The sequence below is a fragment of the Eucalyptus grandis genome, chromosome 2, assembly GCF_016545825.1.
Source record: "Eucalyptus grandis isolate ANBG69807.140 chromosome 2, ASM1654582v1, whole genome shotgun sequence".
Lineage (NCBI taxonomy): Eukaryota > Viridiplantae > Streptophyta > Magnoliopsida > Myrtales > Myrtaceae > Eucalyptus > Eucalyptus grandis.
Window position 1 is genome coordinate 28,219,034 of NC_052613.1, and position 22,069 is coordinate 28,241,102.

The following is a 22,069-nucleotide window of genomic DNA, read 5'->3' on the forward strand; positions in this document are numbered from 1 at the left end:
TTCCTTTGCCTCCTCGACGCCACCAATGCCTACAGGCTACATCTGCACTCCCATAATGGTAACATTTGAATTATCATCGTACACCTTCCCGCAATAAATGCAATCCCTTTTTCTTTTTATATTTTTGTACCAGAAACACAAAATTGGAAATTTTTAAAGGAAATTCTTTAGTTAATGGGTGTTGATAATTCAATGTGTTGCAACCCTATGGCCCAAGCATGCTTCCAACCCTAAACCTCGACTGGTGACTAGGGTGCGTTTGGTAACCATTTCCCAAGAACTTTCAGCCTCCAAAGTCTTTTGGGAAAATGCTGAATTATTTGACAACCATTTTGAAGTAGCTTTTAAGTGAAAGTCAGCATTGAGAATGCTGAAAGCCCAATGCTAGTAGGGACTAGTTTTGAGCTTTCAACATTTGCCAAATATCGATTTTTTTTCCAAAACTATTATCACTCATTCTTTAAATTTCTTATTTTTCCCACCTTATTATTATTTTTAAATGCCAAAATAATGCTTAAAAAATCAAATTTATATAAATGCTAAAAAATTAAATGTTTTTGGTCTTTTTAAAAAAATTAATTATATAGTTGATTTTTTTAGCATTATTGTCAATTTTTTATTTAAAAAGTTGCATACATTTTTTTTCTTCAATTTTAAACAAATGAAATTAAAAAAACTATATTAATCATCCAAATAACTTTTCAAATATGTTTTATACTAAATGGCATTTCTCTCAAAATTGCCTCTTAAAGCATAGTTTACCAAGGGTGCGTTTGGTAACGATTCTATTCTCGATAATAGATTTTAACCGAAATGTTTATCTTTTATTCTGTTTCCGAGAACAATTTCTAAGCATTTTAAGCCGTTTAATAATTGTCCAAAGTTTTTGATTCTGGAATAGAATTACGTTTGGTACCGTGCTCATTGATTATGTTCCAAATTCAATTTCTTTTAATTTTTAAATATTCTTTTTTTCTTTTCTTTTCTTTTTTTCCTTTCTCTCTCATGTTCTTTTTCTTCGGTGGTCGGTCCCGATTAGATGAGGGCTAGCGACCTCATTGGAGCGTCGCCGGCCCATGGCGAGGCCGGCTGTCGTTGGCCAAGCCTCGCCGGCAGCTAGGTAGTGCTTGCCCAGCCCCACCGAGGCTCAACCTTGCTAGATTTGGCAAGGCCGAGGTTCGCTGGTGGCCAGGCCTGCCTTGTTGGGGCTAGGCGAGGCCCACCTAGCCATCGATGAGGCTCGCCCAGCCCCACGGAGCTTCGCCGGTGGCTAGGACGGCCTCGCCGAGGCTGGGCAAGGCTTGCCTGGCCACCGATGGGGCTAGGCGAGGCCTGCCTGGCCACCGATAGGGTTGGGCGAGCCTCGTTGGGGCTAGGTGAGCCTCCGGCAAGCTCGCTAGTGGCTGGTCTTGCCTCCGGCGAGCTCGCCGGACCAGTTGCCAGCGACCGGCGGTGGACGGCAATCGTGGGATGGTAGTCGATGAAGAAGAAGAAGAAAAAATTGGTTTTGATTCTTAGATTTGTTCCCGGAACAAGAATCAAATTTTTTTTATTGCATCAGCTTGGGAGGTGCTAGAACCAAGAAAAACCTGGAGCCCTGGGCTCAATTCATCTGGAGCAACGGCATGACACCTAAATTTCAATTCAACCTTTGGCTAATTACCAGGAATCGCCTACCCGCCCAGGTTTTTCTCTTATCTTATGATAGAATTAACCATGAAGTGTGTGCCTTTTGCAATACTACTATGGATTCGATTGATCATCTCTTTTTTTAGTGCCACGTGCCTGCGACTCTTACTTTTTTTTGGGCAGGGAGATGTAATCTTCCTTGGTGCAATAGACCTTGGGCGGAAAATTTCAGCTAGGCCTTGAGATTTCTCTTTGGCAAGGATTTCTTCCATTCCATTGCCCGCTATTCCTTTGGAGCTTTATGTCACTTAATTTGGAAGAAAATGAATGCTATTATCTTTCGGGGTGAAGCGTTACAAGTTGCTGCTATGAAGGATCATCTCATTAAGGTTGTCACGGATAAAGTGCTGACTTACAACAAGTTCCGGACTCTCCCAGGAACAGAAGGCTTCAAAGAGGTCGGGGTTTTGACCCTCTTATTTTTTACGGAAGCACCGTTATTCTTAAATAGCTAGAGTGCGTGTGCTTCTTGTGTCGTGCCTCGTCTTGTTGCTTTGTTGTTGTTAGCTTCCTTGTTGTTGCTTTTCTTTTGCGCTAGCTCCTTCCAATCATTTTGCTTATTTGCATTATGAGTGAAAGTTATTGGCGTCGATTTATGTATATTGGCTTTTCCCTTTCTATATATTATTACCTTTTACCAAAAAAAATAACTTTTTTTTATTCTTGATTTTATTCCAAATCTACTTATGGGAATAAAAAAAATAGAAATTTATTCTCAGAAACAAAATTTTATCCAACTCGATTTTGTTCTCAAATTGATATTAAGAACAAAAAATCAGAATCGAGCACTATTTGGATGGTTACCAAACAGTACCCAAATAGCTTTTGCATTTGCTTAAAGTCACTTTGCATTTTCTCAATGGGCTTTCATAATGTTGAACCAAACGCACCCGTAAACACTCAAGAAAGTAGTTTAATGAAAGCGCTAAATCTAACATGCAATTCTAAACAAAAATTATAAGAGGACAAAAAGAAACCTGCAACTCGCTAGGCATTTATACAACACAAGGCAACCTGAAACATATATCGGGGAATCAAATTGATACAAAACAAAGGTCGGATTGGACATCGACCATCTGAAGACCTATTCTAATCCTAGTCTAAAACTAAGAATAGATACTTACAATGTTAAAAAAAAACAATCAATCATTGCAAAAACAATCACAAAACAAACACAAACAAATAGAGAATTGAGACAATATGTATAATTGGTAAATTGGCCTTGGGATCAGCCTTTGTGATTCATGCAACGATCCCCTTAGGACACTTACCCCAATTCATTTTGTTAAGACTCATAGCTATTGGCCACAATTTGTATTCTCGTGTGGCAACCAACGCTAAGTAACCCTTAAAACAAGTTGCAAGTGTGACTCAAAAGGTATGCCACAAATTCATGCATTGCACCAATGCATACATCTAAAAATCACATGCGTAATGGAAGATAAACATGCAGGCAAGTCCTTAGGCCTTGATTCTCAATTAATCAAACAATTTTAGTGAGCCACATTGGATTGCTTATTTAGTTAACAAGCCCCAAATACAATCACAAGCGTTTGATGAAAATAAACACAGCAAAGGCTAAAGGGTTCAAGTGATGTTCTAAAGCCATTTGAAGGACATTTAAACAGTGAGTTATAAGAGAAGATGCTAATGACATGACAAAGTTGTGTTATGGCTATGAAACACATTTAATTATTTAGACTAATTTGGGTGCATCCTTTGCACTCTGATCAAGCTTTGCAGACACTCTAGATATGTTCCAAACTTTAGACAACATCAATGCTAGGCCAAAAACATGATTTAAAATTTTGGAATGGAAACCACAACATGAAAGTTTTTTGCATGAGCATCGCTTGAACGGAAATCAAGTTTGAAACAACAAGAATATGAAATCTCAGATGGTTTCAAGACATTCGGAAATGTGACCCTTTCCATTTTATTGCACATGCGGAAGCGAAAAGAAATCCCCGACAGTAATCATCTCGGATAGAAAGGCAGGATAATAGATTCACACACAAACAGGCTTTTATATATACTGAGTCATGAACACAAGTCTATGGCCAAAAGACTACAAAGACTCGGCCTTCCAAAAGAAGCGGTCCTAATCGACCTACGCTTCCAATCACCTCCTCTCGCCTCCAGGTCCTCCACTCGACGACCCCGAAAATGTTGTCCCACAACGGGTGAGATATCATCTCGCCGAGTCTAAGCTCTAAACCCCAATTAGGAGGGAAATACGCCAAGAAGCGTCCTAAGCACGCAATCACACAATCAAGGAGACTTTACTGCCTCGCATCCACCCGCAGTCAAGACAATTTATCTCATAGACAACACGAGAGCATGAGCAACAAATAAGTTCCAAAAGAATTGAAACGCCATACTCAATTAATCATGCGTTCTTAGATTTGATCTCGGCATATAGCACGGCCTACTCTCGTTCGGCGGTCTTCGGGCATTGCTGTGCATCGTCTCACCCCATTGAGCACCGCAACGTCTCTTTATCGATGGCTTTCCGAAGGAGCATAGGGTCCGTAATCAAGCACCGGCTTCCCGTTGTCCGGGGGTATCCCAAATAAGGATAACGTCCAGCTCAACAGCCCGGGACGATTTCTCATAACCATCACACGATCACCAAATATGGCCTGTGGCACCGTGCATTGCACTCAAATGCTTCAATTAAAATGGTGAGCCTGGCCTTTTCTTCGATAAATTCACATGAAATTACTCGTGTGTGGGTACACGGTAAACTTGATCCAGAAAATTGATATTCCTCCTTTTGAAATCCCACTATTTCATATAGTACAAAAAAACCATTTTCGGTATCAAAACCCGACACCTGGGATTTTCTCGAATAAATATTGAATTTCACAATTTTGGAATTAAATACCAAAATCCAAATCAGCGCCCAATTTGCATAATGTAACACTCAATTGCAGAAATTAACCACACCATTGTAAATCAGCACGAAATTCGGCCACCGGCTATCCCGGCCTAATTTCCGGAAAAATAATTAATAATTAAATAATTGCTGAAATTAATTAAATAAATCAATTTCAATTCTAAAATACTAACCTAGGCTAGAATCATTAAATGAAATACCAATATGGACTTGGAAAATTCCCGAACCCTTCTAGATAAATAGTACAATTTATTTAGGCCTTAGCTAAACCATGCTAACCACTTAACATGCTCAATTAAATAATTCAATTTCTAATTTAATCTAACTAACCACCTAATTCCTAATAAAATAAATCTAACACCCCTAAACGTCATTAACCTACTAAGCAGAGTTTAGAGTATAAACTCACCGGTGTATCGCGAAACCGGTTCACCGCGACGACGACGCGACGGCGGCCGAAACCTTAATTTTCGGCGGCGTCGGCGGACTCTCGGACCGGGCCTAAAACGGGCCCAACACAACTCAGCAAGGCTGAGTTTAGGTCTTGGGCTTCTGCAGGCTGCTGGTCGCGGGCTTGGGCCTTCTTCTTGGGCCCAAAATGGGCTGCTAAAACCAATTGAACTTGCTGGAATTGGGCCTTGCTGAATTGGGCTGAAGACCCAATTAATTAAACTGTTCTGTTGGGCTACTGATGGACTTCAAAGGGGCTGGCTTTACGTGAAGATGGGTTGCAGAAGAATGGTAACTTGCTGGGCCATTGATATGGGCTGAGCCACGGTGATGTTGGGCCTGACTCGGTGAAGATCAACGATGAAGGAGCAGCTGCTTCATGAGGCTTCGGTTCGGAGGAAGATTGCTCAGTCTTCTTTGGCGAGGAACTTCGGACACGGCAGCTGAAAGAAATCGCCAGTGGAGGACGTGCGGACGTGAACTGAACGAAGAAGTAACAACGCGAGAGAGAGATTGGGTGGAGAGCTGCGGTGATGTCGAAATGGATGAGTGGGGGGTTTACGGTCAACAAACCGATGGAGGAGGAAGCACCGTTAACCGGAACTTGGGGTTTCGGTGAGCTGCAGGGGCGTGCGGACGTGGATGGAGCAGCTTCGGTGGATTGTTGAAGTTGACCGAACAAAGATGGCACACGGACAAGTGGTGGCTGCAGGGGGAAAGATCGCTGAAGCAGCTTCGGCCACTTGTTGGAGTCAACACACGGGCAGCTTGCTCGTGTCTTCCATTGACTGTGGGCGCTAGAACTTGCTGGTCAACACTCGGCAGAAGGAAGCAGGGCTCGCGGACGTGGAGAACAAGAGATGGTGGGAATGGCAGAGAGCGTGGGAAGGGAGCTTCGACAAAAACGAAAGAAAGAAAAGGACAGATGCAATCGGTCTTCAGCTCATCGCACGAAGGGAGAGAGGCGGTGGAGAGGCGTGTGAAGGAAGCCAAGGAGGGGCCCAATTTTGACAAACCTTAGCCATTCCATTAATTGGATGTTCCCTATTACTTTCCAATCAATTATCCACCCAAATAACTCAATTTAAGTGCAAAATTCCATCCCCAATTATTGATCCGAATTTCACTAATTTTAGGATAAATTCCTTCACTCAATTTCCCAAATTGAGGTCCAATCTGATGAAGAAAATCCCAAACGATTTTCTATAAATTCTCGACACTCATAGGCTTATTTAGAAGTCCAATTTCCATCAATTTAGCCCATCTGAATTTCCGCGATTTTCCGCAACGTCCGCATCAATTTTTCCGCAAAAATCTGGAATCTCCGAAAATTCTTCGGAGAGTGAGTCGACGTTCCTAAAATAGCTTGTGACACCTCGAACTTTCAATTTCGAAATCGGGTTCAAATTTGCGGTTATTTTCAATCCGGCGCGCTTTTAGCGTGATCTAGTCTACCGGATAACTTTTAGGAATTTTTGGTGCAATTGACCCGTGATCGATTTATCTCGAGTCACAAAGTACATCTTCGACCCATTAGCAACTCTCGCTGTCGTGAAAATCTCAAGGTTTCAATTACGGGCACCGGGCACCAAAACGAGTAAAATCAATTTAGTGCCGATCGATGAGAATTTTTCAATCAAGTGGAATCACCCACAATTTGATCACATATCTCGCCCCGAATCGACCTATCTTTGATTTCTCTGGGACGATTTCGAGTGCCATAATGGCCCTTGCGCATCAACACGGTTGAGCAAGCCGATTCTTGGTCGAATTCTCAAGTGCAATTGCATTTAGATTCCTACTTGTTTCCCCAGTGATATAGTCAGCTTATCTCATGAAAGCGATCGAGAGAATAGCACTATTAGCGTTTCGATGAAAGGCCCGATTTATTTAATCGAAAACAAGTTATGAAAATTCAGGCTGTCACACGAAAAGTCTAAAAACCATGACAAAGTGCTTTTTATTTTTCAAGAAATTTTGTGTCTAAAGTTCAAAAAATGAGGATCAAAACTGTGAAGATATGTGAATTCAATTCACCATGCAAATTGTCCTAAGATCAAAGCAAACAAATCACAAAAAAGATCATAAAACAGAGCAAAAAAGATCAAAGCAATTGAAAAGGAACCCATGGATAATTGGTTCCAAGAAAATTATGTAACATCAAAAACATCACAAGGAACAACTTTCGTGAAGAGAGTTTTCTAATTTGAGCTATGTAGGAATTTATAAAGATTCTAGAACACATAGCATCACATCAGAAATGCAACAAGACAACAATATTTCATGGCATATCAATAGTGATTTGACCTAGTAAATAAAAGCTAAAAAGATATGAAATTTTACCACAACATAGACAAGAGAAGGATGAACAAACTTCGTTAAGGACTTGACTTCAGAATCATTATCAAGAAAATCATACAAAAATTGCAAGAGGTCAAACTCAAAAAGGGTAAAACAGGGGTTCCGATTTTAATCATGCAAAATCAACATCATCAGAAAGATTAAAGTGTGTCCTAAGACTTTCTAAGAGGCGTCGAGTGAATTCGTGGTCGAATGGCTACAATTGCAAAAGCGTGCAAATTAGTCACAAGCAAATAAAAAATTGATGCATGATTAATGGTTTGTAAAACTACATAAACAATGCACAAAAGATATGAAATTCATTAACACACAACCTTAAATCGAAGTGCAAAGAGTCATATGGAGTCATTAACATTGAAAGGTGACTTATCATGAAGGACAAAATGCATAGCAATTCCAATTATGATTTACCAACTTGATGCATAGTTTTCGCATCATAAATGACATTCAATTGGCACATGCCATACATCAATAGGAAGCTTGCGATATGCTCTTAACATGCTTAGAAGAGCTCAAGACCTAATTTGGCTCTTAAGGAGCCAAACGAAGATGTTTTCACTTGTTTGTGATCAGCCTTAATCGTAGCATGTATAGCACAGGACATGAGTGATTTTTTATGGTTTAATGTCATGATAAAATCCTATGAAAATCCTACACATAGGATGTGATGTTATGAGTATTTTTCATGAAGACATCTAGGTCTAATTTGATTCACATGAGCATACACAAAAATGGAAAAACAGAACAATGTAATGAACTTCACAAGTTACAACAACATTAAGACATTTTTGCACATGAAATCGACCTAGTAAACAACAATCATCTGGTGTGAATTATACTTATTAGAAAGCATGTAATACATACTACAACTCTTATCAAGGATGGAAATCCAAATGGACTCATTTAAGACCTCATTTCAAGGCAAACATAGGTCAAACTCATAACATGGTAGACTAACCTAAGGATGATTTTTTAATGTTTTTCCTAACAAAGTCAACTCCAAAAATTATTTTAAAAAAATGATATGACAAGACATTTTCATGCAACTTTCATGAAGAAAACATTTGGAAAATATAAGCACAAAAATCAGTGGAAAAATGACAAACAGGCAGGTCGTCCAAAGTTAGAACCCTAGAAAATTACACAAAACATAGCCAAATCAACAAATTTCCAAGGCCTAATTTAGGTACTAAACGAAGTCTATTTGGGGCCTTAACATATCTAATTGAAGCTCGTCGAACCTAGATTATATGTCTAGAAAAACTCGAGGTCAAAAAACAATGTTTACCACCTCAGATTAGCCTTAATAGAGGGTAACATGCAAGAATACGATTTTTGCATATCAAGGTAAATAAAAAACATTCAAATCTTCAGATCTAAGTATAAAATGTGATCCTAGGTTTGAATCCTAGCCCTAATCAACTAGTTTGATCTCGCTTTATCGGATTCAAGATTTGAATATTATCGTTTGATGTTTCGTCAAACTCAAACATGATTGGAACTCCATATCACTATCCAAACTTCAAGGGCCACCACACTAACATTGAGGACTTGCTAGAGAGTTGGATTAGGCAGTTGAACTACTGGTTCATGAGTTGAGGAGGATCGGTTCGATTTGGTCAAATTTTGGACCGCTGCGAAGGATCGAGCCACCAAAGGATTTCTGATGGTAGTTCTACCAATCCCTAACCATAGCAAGGTTGGGGGCACACTAGAAGGAGGACCAATGATGGTCGAGATTTCCGGGAACCATCGTTGGATGCTAATCAATAAAGAAGAATAGGTCAGCTTGAAGGCCGGTTTGGCCATTGGTCTTCAATCTCCGATGAACAAGTGGCCGATCAGGAGATTCCTTGGGTGCCAGAGTTGATGGCAGCTACGATTAAGACTAAGGGATAGAGAGGATGACCGGAGGTGGTGGCTTGGGGTAGCATACCACGGTGAGGGGTTGTAGGCTAGCAATGAGGAGCGGTTGCGTGCGAGGATGATGGAGATGAGAGAGAGAGAGAGAGAGAGAGAGAGAGAGAATTCTCTATGTACAGATATGAAAATGTAGAAAATGAATCCCTAAAATTTTGGAGGGAAAATCCTTATAAAATCTTGATTTAAGGCCAAATCTTGACTATTGGTTCGATCCGACAATTGAAACTTAATCTAACGGTTTAATTAAACCCATTAAGGGCTAATATCAGTTAAAATGTGTCCCATGATCGATTGGATGGCATTAATTCACAAAAAATGGGAGTTTAAACATGAATTGTGATTAAGGCCTAATTAAGGGTAATTTCGTAATTTCACGAAATCCAGGGGTGTTTTCACAAAATCGAGAGAGTTGAGGGACATAGGAATAAAGTACACATGATGAAGAGTTGATGGACGGTCATCAGTGGTCGAGAACCAGCTGATAGAGGCCCAAACCGGCCTCCTTCGCCAACGACCTATCCGACCAGTCAGACTAGTTCAAACTAGTTCGATTGATTCTTGATTGGTGTCGCGACCTTCCCTTGAGGGGAAGGAGAATGGTTTATGGGTATTGCTTAAAAGATGGACCTAAGGCCCATAATTAAGTGCGTGCTCTCCCAATCTCATACCTCACATGACGTTGAGCTATTATTAAGAATTTCGCAATAATGAGTCGTCACTAGCCTATTGGGATTAGCTAAAAACCAAGCAAGGTATGTGAATGTGCCTTGCTTCTTACGCAACTAGAATATAGGGTCCGTGACTTAATTACATTAATTGACCAATCAGTACCCTTTTGGTACATAATCTTGTTCATTTTAAAAGAAAGGATATTTATTAAGCAGTTTGGATTGATTTTACATTTATTCACTAACATGCGAGGTAATCATGTGAATGCACAATCATTAAAATAATAATTATAACTACCAAGATCTTAATTGTAGTAAAATTTAGCACATGTAATTAAATATTCGCAAACGTACTTAAACATGCAAATTAAACATGCAATATAATCAATTTGCAAACACATAAATGCCTAATTACACTAAGAAGGCAAGACATGACAATTCCCAACCAAACCCTGCATTTTTTAGATTTTAGAAAAAAATTTAATTTTTTCAAAATTTTTAAACCGGGTCCGGTTCTGTTTGACCCGACCCGGGTCTGACCTGGTCGTAGGCTATCGTTGGTCACACGAACCTGGGCTCTCGGATACCAACTGGGCCTATTACATCGGGCCCTCTCAAATTCTCTAGACCCATTTCATTAAAATAAACCCAGCCCGCACAAAAACTAAGCCCAACTTGTGTAACCTAAATAAGCCTAGCTTACCCAGCTAAACTTAAGCCCAACAAATGTTGGTCCTATAACTAAAACTTAGCCCAAAGAGTGAACCAAGCCCGACCCGCTTTGGGGTCAAGCCCTACCCAACTAGAGGCTCCTGCTTGACTCGCCTTTGATCCGTCAGACGCCTGTCTTCCTTAGCTCACGTTTTTGCGATGCCGACGAGGCCGGTTGAGACGAACGGCGCCGGTGGTCGCTGGGGAGACGCCGCAGGTCGGCGACCAGCCAAGGACTCCGGCGGTAGACTACAGCTCGGCGGGGACGCGTCTGGAGGTGCAGTTGACGGTAGCAAGTTCGACAGTGAGCGACTTATTCGCGGTCGCCGATCCGGCTCTGGTCCGTGAAAAGGGGCGGCGACGATGGGCAGCAGCTTAACGGGGATAGTGCTGGGGATGGCGGCTAGGTTTTTGGAGACAACATCGACGGGGACTGGCAATGGCTGCGTCGGAGGCGACACCGACGGAGTCGGGCAGCAACAGGGACAGCTGCGTCGGGGATGGAGTCGAGATGGAGGCGACACCGACGGGCCAGCGAGCAACACAACGAGGCTTGTGGCCGACGGCGGGCGATGCCTTAGCGGCGACGAGGGCCGGGATGAGTCCGAGCTTCCCCTGCAGACTCACATCCCTCCTTCTTAGCTTTGATTTTTCCTTCCCAAGCCTCGCTCACTCCCTAATCTCTCTCCGTTTCAGCCAACCTTCGGTTCACTACCTCTCGGTCCTCCCCCTCGGTTCCCTCTCTTGGTTTCTCTCCTCTTCGCTCCCCCTGCTCTCTCTCTGCCCCTGTTCTACTCCTATCTTCTCTGCTCTGCTGCTGTCTTTTCTCCTTTGTTGCAGGTTGGCGCGCGAAGACAGGCAGGAGGAGGAAGACAGCCAGGGTGTGGGCCGGGTCGAAGGGAGAGAAAAGAAGAGAAGGAAAAGAGAAGGGGAGCAGCTCATCGAAGGGAAGGGAAGGAGAGGCTGGCCGGCCAAGGCTGGATTCAGCCCGACCCGGCCTCTCTTAGTTTTTTTTTTTTTTTTAAATTAATTTTCTAAAATTTTTAAATTAGGTGTTTGAGGAAAAGAAAATTTAGGTGTCAAGAATTGGTTTGAGCTGGTAGGTCCTTGGGGACCTAAATTTGATGTAATTTAGTCCCTCAAAGTTCAAATTGAAAGGGAAAACTTCCTTAATTCGATACAAACAGTCCAATTCTAAAGGGATTAGGCCAAATAAACCATATGTATATGATCCATTGATTTTCTATTGACCCAATTGCTTGATTGTCATGAAAAATGATGGACCTACACCATGGGTATGCATAATTGGACATTATAGGCCAAATTGGACAATTTCACAATTTCTCTATCGAAAACACATATTAATTGAAATTGAATTCAATTAATATTGCAGGACACCTATTCGACTAATTGCCCATGCTTAGAATAACCTATTGTATCCAAATTGACTTCGAATTGACATCACGACTCTTATATTAAAAATGAATTGAGGTTTAATAATGAAATTAAAACTTGATTCACGAAATTAAACCTTAGTTTCAAATGAGTCATCTTGAATTGCTTTAATTGAAGCTCATTAGCTTGGTTTTCCTATTTTCAAGGAGGCGGAATCCCTCAAATTGGAAATTCTTGAATGAATATCTCAAAACGGACCCTGGATTTGAATTTATCTCGAGAAAATGAGTGAAATAAAAGTGGCCGTTTGCATATCATGATGAATTAATTCGAACCCCTTAATTAGAGCTAAAAGTGGCAATTTACATTTTGACATGACCGTTCTTGAAACTAAGTGAATGAATGAATGAATGAGAAATAGTCCCCATACGAAATGTTGTAGAAGAAACTAGATCTAATTATGACTAGGATGAAAGTAATTTTATTTTTGGTCGATTTCAAACCTAAAATTGAAATATTCGAAAAACAAGATTCTTAATTGATTTTTGTAAAATGTTCGACACTAAAATCAAATTGACACTAAAATGAAGTGTTTTGTGGATTTTTTTTTCCAATTTTTTTAATCAAATGTTTGACCAAAAGTCAACTTTTTAGGTGACTTTTTCTAAAAAGTTGATTTTGCCAAATCTTTGAAAATTAACAAAATCAACTTTGCTAAAGTGAAATTAAGATTATTTAGGATCTTTTTGTGCAAAGAGGCAACCTTGACCCATGATCAACCCTTTGACTAAAAAGTCAACCCAAAAGTCAATCGCTTGACTTTTTGAGTTTTTAATGGAAAGGAATGAGACATCACTTATAAATCACAAAGCAAAAAAAAAAGAAATGAAAAACAATACTTTTTGATTGAGAAACAAGCTCCGTTGCAATCAGAAACCCTAATCTTGACTTTTATCTTTAATGACGCATTTGCTAAATATCATATGTTAACATATACTAAAAAGTGGTACAGCCGACTAGAGTCCATGTCAGAAAATTCCAACCAAAATTGATTGGATGGACTTAATTAACAAAATGTGAAAATATTTATGATTCAATTGGCAAAAGAACGATTTAGGACTGAATTAGTAAAGATGCAATTGGTTTAAGATTTCTTGGACAATTTTCCCCAATTTTACTATTGGGTGGAAGCATTTACGACAACAACTTATTTGATGAATGACTTCATTCAATTGCTCTAGGTAACTGAAGTCCACACTTGGTCTTATTCAAGGACCCTAATTACTCATTACTCCGACGGTTTGGCTCTCGTTATTATCCATATTTACACAACTACGCAATGAACAAATTTGACAAGCATTCTTTGCCGAGCGTATTTTTGGGATACGGTGAAAAATACAAAAGGATATCATGTCTTCATCAATCTACTGGTGTGTTTATAGGTCTCAACATGTTTTTATGAGCATTATTTTCCTTTTGCCTCTTCTTCTCAGGTTACTTTATGACTAAGGTGGAGCTATTGCAATGGAATTCAACTTTAAGTCCATCATATACAAAAGCTTCTAGTAATCATGGACTATACCCCAACCTTGTCAGGAAGTTGGTCAAAATGGTTGTTCACCAATAGATCTTAACCGTGCAAGAGAACATTCACGTTTGTTTGCTAAAATAGAACTAGACTCAAATGTTTCATCAACCAAATTCTTTGATTTGTTTATGGTATAATTTTGGTGGGAGTTAAAGATAAAATATAGCAATTTAATTTACATGGAAATTGAATAAAAAAAAAAAAATCTAATAAATTTCCAAACAATCAACTTGTGGATACTCTGCTTGATGTACTATCTTCATGCTGATTTGTAGAAGATTCCGCTCTCCAATCATTCTAATTTTTTGCCTTATGATTTGTTACTTCAAAACTCCCATTTAAACTCATCAATGAGGAGGACCAGAGACTGAGTTTGGTTAATAAATTGACAAACCTATCTCGAGTAAATGGTTTGGTGAAAATATCAACAATATTATTGTCACGTTATGTTATCTCATCATCATGTCTTGCATCTGATTTGCTAGGTCATGTGACATGTGATTATTGACATTGTAACTTAGACCTAATTTGCCATGTAATGCTTATGGTTGCGTTTGGTTGTCTTGATTTATTGTTATGATATACTAGATATGATAAAATATGAAATCAATGGATTTTGCAACATTCTATCTACTTTTTGGTGAATCGCAATAATAAAACTGATACTCTCACATCCTATCCATTCCCTTAATTGGTATGAATGATATATTAATGTAAATGAATCAAAAAATATATTAATAGAAATGGCAAGAAGCTATCCTAATCCATTGCTAATGAAACCACAAATGGACAAATGGAGATAACGTTCATCAATAAATCCATGATTATTGTACAATTGAAATCTTAAACAACAAAGAAACTCATCATAGCATTCCAAACCCACATGTTCAACTATGACAATAAATGTAAACGTATTAACAATATCAATGAGATAGATCAGTCAATGAATGCCAAAGTTTAGTTAGAGAGAAAATTGTTGTTATGTTAAAGTATAGTGCTTCGATACTATTGCCTATTTCATTTTATTTTAACTTATTTTTATTTCTTTTTATTCTCATCCATCATTTCTTAATAAATTTTTATTAAATGATGAACTATACTAATATGCCCAAAATACTAGAATATGTAATAAATATAAATACTAAGTATATATTGTACATATATGTATATATTATAGGTTAGAAAGAAATTTAAATGCAAAAATAAAAATAGGAATAGTTAAAAATGAAAATTGTTGTTATTTTAAAATTAAAATTAAAATTCAAAATAAGTTATTTATAATTTAATATTTCAATTTTGCTAATTTAAGAAGTTTGTTAATTGAGAAATATAGGTTTTATACTATGAATATAAGAGATCATATTCACCTTTATTTCATCTCCCTTATGTGATATTTTTATTCAGATTATATCCATTTTATATTCGACTTTATTCTGTTTTGTGCAAGATCACAATGTAGGATATAATAAATTTATTTGGGCTATACTGATCATTATCATGATTTGTTACTGGTTTAGCCATGTCATGCCATCCCACAATCAATGTTGTTTTAAATTTTTAACTATTTTTCATTTTTGTCCCCTCTCGCATGATTAGAGCCTTATATACCTTACTAATTCAAAGCTGAGAGTATCAATTATTGATCGCGGCACTTTAAGTTCATTTTCTCTTCTACAATTTTTTTGCTAGGTATTTATTTATTGTTTTTTGGATCCATGCAATAGCTGACTTAATCTAAAACAATTCTGTGTCCCCATTTACTCATTTACCCAATTCTTTTAAAATTGCGGGCCATTGATTACTAATTAACCTAGCTGACTAATAAGGTTTCTTCGACCTATAATTACCTCTGTCTTTGTCAACTTGCACAATTTCGTCATGCATGACGTTTGTGATGCTGACATATGTCTGGTCTGACCACTCCCATTTTTCGCTCCTCTCTCACTCATTCTTGGGGGATGTATAGATTTCGCAATAATGCAGCTCGAGCGTTTGATGCTTTTAACTGCAAGAGAGGATCATGGTACGGTTATGCTCTGACTCCACATCATCTGGGTTGACTATGAAGTTTCTTGGGCATACCCTGCTTATCGGGTGAGCATATCTGATCTGTCACGCATGGTTCAGGAATGAAGAGCATGCTGCTGGTGTTTGGGCTCATAGAATGTCAAGGTCATCAGTGATTTACCGTTCTTATCTTCCGGGATTCGCCTGATCAGAACTTGGTTTTGAAAATCGTTGCTTCTTCTTCTAGTGATTCATTTTTATATGCCACGATATGCTACTGTTCCCCACCTTGTTATTGCATCCACATCAATTTTCCCCTACCCTCTCGAGATAGCCTTTGTTCGTGCCTTGCTATTATTAAAATTCTGCGTTCAGCCATATATGATGCCATTGCCTTAGCCCGTGAAGTCTGTCATTACTATTATTAAATGTTATGGCCATTCATTTTTGTAAGCAATATAAATGATTATTTTTATGAAGATATTTCAAAATTTTTTTTTTTTTTGCAAATTAAACGAAGCATTAGTAGCAAAATGGCAGAGTTTGTGACTTGGTGAATTATCTAATGAAATCTTATCAGAATTTGGTCATCCCACAAACTTATAGGAGTTGCTATATACCCGTTGTTGATACCTAAATTTTGGGGACTCAATCATTTATTTATTGTATAAAAATTAGGGATTAATTTTATCCTTGAAAAAAATTAATTAATTGCATATCATATAATTTTAAATGCATTTATTTATTATTGTTGCATTTGCATTGGACCAGTGACGTATGGGTTTGATTTGGTGATTTTGTGTTTTAAATTGACAAGTTGGATTAGGCCCACCCAAGCCCGTATCCTCGAGGAGATATTACGAGCTTATTTTTGCAATATTTGAAATTTGAGAAAAATCCTATTATAATTTTGAATATTTGGTAATATGTGATGAAATTGGTGGAGAATATGCATTTTTTTTTGGTGAAAGAAATCTAGAAGAGATGAAAAGAAATATTGCATTCAGAAAAAAAAAATTGTGAGCGTTAATTTGAAAAAGAAAGTAAAGTTCTAATCATTGGCCTATAAAAGAATTGCTCGCGTATGGAGAAATGGGGGCTTTTTGTCGGTTTCTAGGTTACAAAACATAACACAAAGAAAAGGAAAAAGTTTTCTTTCTGTGTTATTGTTGAGGGAAAAAGGCAAAGTCAGCAGAAGCAGGAGAGACAGCAACGTGAACAGAGAGAGAGAGAAGGGATGTGTGCAGCAGGCCAGCAGAGAAAAATAAAAAGAAAAAAGAAAGGAAAAGGGAAAAGCAGGGACTGTGCATCTTCTTTGCAGCCGCTCCGCCTCAGCCGCTCGTGGCCTCTGGGACCAATCTACACATTGCTTTATATATTTATTACCTTTACCAAAAAAAAAAAAAAACATAACCGAAAAAAGCCACCGCACAAAGAGAGAGAAGGGTGTCGCCGCTCATCCGTGAGCACTGCGCCACCACCACTGCTCGCCATCATGCATGCATAACATCACTTCATTTGTTAGAAACACATGTGATTGTGTTTGGCTCTTGATGATTGAATAAGTGATCTAGTCTTGGCTTACTAATATTGTTTGATTGGTTGAGAACTAAAGCCCAATGGCCTGCATACATGTTTACTTTCAACTATGCATGTGATTTTTAGATGTATGCATAAGTGTAATGCATGATCTCGTGGGGACTTTGTATCATACTTAAAACCTGTTTTAGGGGCTTCTTTAGCATTGGTTGCCATGAGAGAATACAAATAGTGGCCAATAGCTATGAGTCATTTTAAAAATGGATTAAAAAGGGTTCTAAGTGGATCGTTGCATGAATCACAAAAACCGATCCGGAGGCCAAGTTTGATCAATTAGACTTATTGTCTTAATTTCTTGATTGTTTTTGTTTGCTTTTGTGATTGTTTTTGTATGTTTGTTGTCATGCCCCAAACCTTGAACGGGCACACATCCCTCAGTGGTCGATAAAATTTGCAACGTTCTAGAACCCGTCGCTGACCCATTCATTTTAATGCACATGTGAAAGTATATAAACAATCCCCAGACAACACAAATATGGGATAGAAAAGCAGGATACAAATTACACAAAACACTTTTATAAACAAACTGAGTTTATATACAATACTAGTTTATAAACAAAAGCTTAACTCCAAAAAGAAGAGTCACTAAGCCACCTAGACACAAGACTCCTCAATCGAGACCTCCGAGATCTCTGGGGTTCCAGGTCTACTACTACACCATCGGGGATATCGGTGTCCAGGGGACCAACGATCTCCTCACCCTCAATAGTGGGTGCGTCGAACCCATCCAAGGGACCCTCTCATTCTTCGTCAAACCCATGACGAAACTACATTCTGAATCGATGAGGTACAAACTTTGGTAGGTCCTCATCCACTAAAATCGTAGACACAATGAGCACATAGAGCCAAGGAGTCCCGGGGATAGGGAAGAAGGTGCTCTGCTTGCTAAACCCTCGAGGCTGTCCAAAATGTACTAAATGAATTGCCATCTAAGGACCTGAAAAGTTAAGCCTACGACAGGGTGAGACAATGTTTTAGCGAGTTTACACTCTAAACCCTGATTATGAAGGAAATACGCCTAGAGGTAGTCTAACCACATATCATATAAGACTCACATCGCCTCAATTCATTTCTGTACGTTAGTACAATTCATATCACAAATGCATATAATATATACACACCCATCAATTGGAACATCTCACTCGCATCACAGTCAATTACATGGGTCATGATTATGAGGCTAAATCGTTATGACACATCTCATTTCGTGCCACATAATTTTGTTCCATAATCAGGCGCGTCTATCTCAATCAATCACACATTCTAATTGATTATTAGCTGCACAGGTAGTTCTACCCGTCGCATATCGGTTTTCTGGCGTAGCTAGGCATTGTCCACCCAATGCACATCGGGCATGGCATTCCCGAAGGAGCTTCGGTCCGACCTCTACCGTGATCTGACATTCATTGTTAGGGCATCCCATAAAGGGGCATCGTCCACTCGATGCACATCAATGACGGGTTTTCATAACCGTCATGCGATCATTCAATTCTGGCCAAGGATATTGTGCTTTGCAATCACATGTCTCAATTAAGATAATGTGTTTGGCCTATTTTCTTCATATTAAAAACACCCGGTGAAAATAATTGTGTATGGGTACATGGTCATATCGAACTAGAAAAATTGATATCATTCTTTTTTAAAAGCATTTTTGGTGTCAAAACCCGACACCCGGTATTTTCTAATTAAATACCAAAATTTTGAAATTTTGAAATAAATACTCAAAGTCATAATCATCACTCAATTGCACAATCTAACAATCAATTACATAAACTAAGCACACCACTACAATCAGCAAGAAAATACGGCCATTGGCTATCCGGTATAATTTTCGAAATTAAATAATTAAATAAATTACAAAAGTAATTAAATAAATGCAAATTAAATCAATAAATATATACTTGAGCCTAAAAACTAATTTAACCACCTAAACGGGCCTAGAAAAATAATGCACCATACAAATTAAATACTACAATCTAATTAACCCTTAAATAATCTAATCTAACCACCTAACAATCCTAATTAACCAACTAAATCACTAATTAAACTAAACCAACCACCTAAATCATACTTAAGCTAATCTAATTACCTACTAAGCATAATTAACCTCATAAGCAAGGTTTAGCAAGTAAACTCACTGAATTAGCGAGCCGGTGAGTTCATGGTGACGACAACGCTATGACAAGCAACACTCAAGCCAAGAGCGACGCTAAGGGAGGTCCGGATAGGTCCGGAAAAGGCTCACAAATTCTCAACTTGGGCTAAGACTCGGCTTTTGCTCTTGGGCCGAGAGGGACAGGTCGAGCGGCTTGGATGGGCTAGAATGGCCAGGCGGGACGGTAGCGGCTATAGCGGGCGGCAATGGCGGGAGTGACGACGGCTCGGGTGGACGGTCAACGACTACTGGACAGAGGGCTCAACGGCTCGGGACTTTGGGACGGCGATTAGGGACATGAGCAGGGGCAGGTGTGACGACGGGAGGTTGGCGGGCGGTAGTGACTGCTTGGACGGCGAGCGGAGGAGTGGTTGGCGGGCTACTGTTGGCTCTTGGCTGGCTTCCTCTAGTTTTCTTGAGCTCACAACACTACAATAATGGAGAAAGGAGAACAAGAAAGAGGAAGAAGGCTGCAGTTGGAATGGGGGACCCAAATGACCTCCAAAGCTTTCAAAAAGTATCCAAATTACTCAAGTGGATGCCCCACCTTGTTCAGCCATATCCGCAGCAGCTCTATCCTCTCTAAAGCTTCCCCACCAAGCCTTCCAAGGGGTCCAAAAGGTTGCTGCCCCCATGGCTATGAATTTGTGACATTTCCCTCCAAATCACTTCAATTCCTCTCCAATTTAATCTCAATTGGTGCCCAAAAATTCCAGCCAAGGCATCTTCATCAAATTCATGATTTTCCTCACCAATGAATCCAACTTGACGGCCGAAAGTGCGCTAAAAACGATCCTCTTAATTTCTCAGTCCAATTTCGCCAAACTTTGAATTTTCGCCAAAAACTCGGGTTTGCAGAAAAAAATCTTCGGAGGATGAGTCGACATGCCTAAAATAAATCGTGACAAGATAAAACTTTTAATTTATGAAATTGGGTTCAATTTCGTGGTTAATTTCAACCGAACGCGATTTTAGTGTAATCTAACCTACCGGATAGCTTTTAGGAATTTTTAGCGCATTTGACCCGTGGTCAATTATTTTCGAGCTACATTGTACATCTTTGACTCATTGGCGACTCTCAGTTATTGTGGAAATCTCGAGATTTCAAATATGGATACCTGATACAGAAATGACGGAAAAAATCAGTCTAGTGTCGTTTGATAAGAATTTTGTAATTTGGTGGAACCACCCACACTTTAATCACATGCCTTTGTTGAACCGACCTATCTCCGGCCTCTGATCGATTTTGATGGTGCCGTATTGACTCTTGTAGATTAGCACGGTCGAGCAATCGTTTTCTGGTCGAATTCTCAAGTTTATTGTGTTTAGATTTCTTAACGGCTTCATCAGATAGATTAGTTATCTCATGAGTGATTAGCTTAGAGGAAAAGCCTACCATATTCAATCGAAAACAGAATAGAAAATCAGGATGTCACATTTGTAATGATGATTTTTTCTTTCACATTTTTAGTACCTAGTCTTAGTATTAGATTAGGCTTAGAATAGGTCCATGGAGGTTGTAATCCCCAAGATGTGAAGACGATGGATAGTGATGTCCAATCTAACCTTGTACTAATTATTCCCCAATATATGTTTCAAGTTGCCTCGTGTTGTATAAATGCCCGGCAAGTCGCGGGGTTCTTTCTTTTGACTTACTTTCCTTTTAGGATTGTATTTTAGATCTACTACTTTCTTTAATTGTTTTTGGATGTACTTATTGCACCTTCCTTAAATTTCAATTGATTTTTTTTCTTCTTTTAATAGAAATTGAATAACATGAAATTGACCATCCACGTATGATCATCTAGTTAGTTTTTTTCATTGGCAAGAAAAAGTAACCAAAAAAAAAAAAAAACAAGCATGGACACCTTAGGAAATATGACAAACTGTTAAGTACCAAAAAGGGCAGTAATAGACATTTTTGTATAACCCAAGTCCCCAAATCTTAAAATATTTGGTTGCATTGAGGGACCACTCCTAACCCTTGATTGGTTTTTCTAGCCAGCCCCTAAAAATGATGTTAGTGGCGACTCCTAACTTTCATCTAAGTTGTCGTAAATAACTTGTGAATAATAAATGAATATGTCATAAGGGATATGGGTCTTGAAAAGACTCACCATGGTTTAGCATATTTGATACGAAAATCTCCTAACGGATGAAGTGACGCCATCCTTATGGATGAGTATGCTATTGTAAGGGCTACCATGGTAAGAGTACCTTTAAATTCACATTTACGTCCGGTTTTCTTTCGACCTTAAAATTGTTGATCAAGATGTGTTGTGACGTCGAGGTAGAGTCATGACAACTACTGTTGTTATGTGAGATACAAAATTGGGAGAGCTCATGACCATGATTGAGCAAACTCATATGGTTGATCCTGAAAGATGAAGTAGGGACATCTTTTGGGATACATATCATGAGGGAGCTCCCATGGTCAAGTACCCATAAATCTAACCTATTCCCACGTCCCCCTCTGAGGGGCCAGAGGTCGGATTGTGCCAACTATGCAGCTTCTTGGACATACCCCGCTTTTCAGACGAGCATATTTGACCTGTCACGGTTTAAGAATGAGGCATATTCCATATGTGTTTGGGCTCATAGAATGTCAAAGTCATGGCTGATTG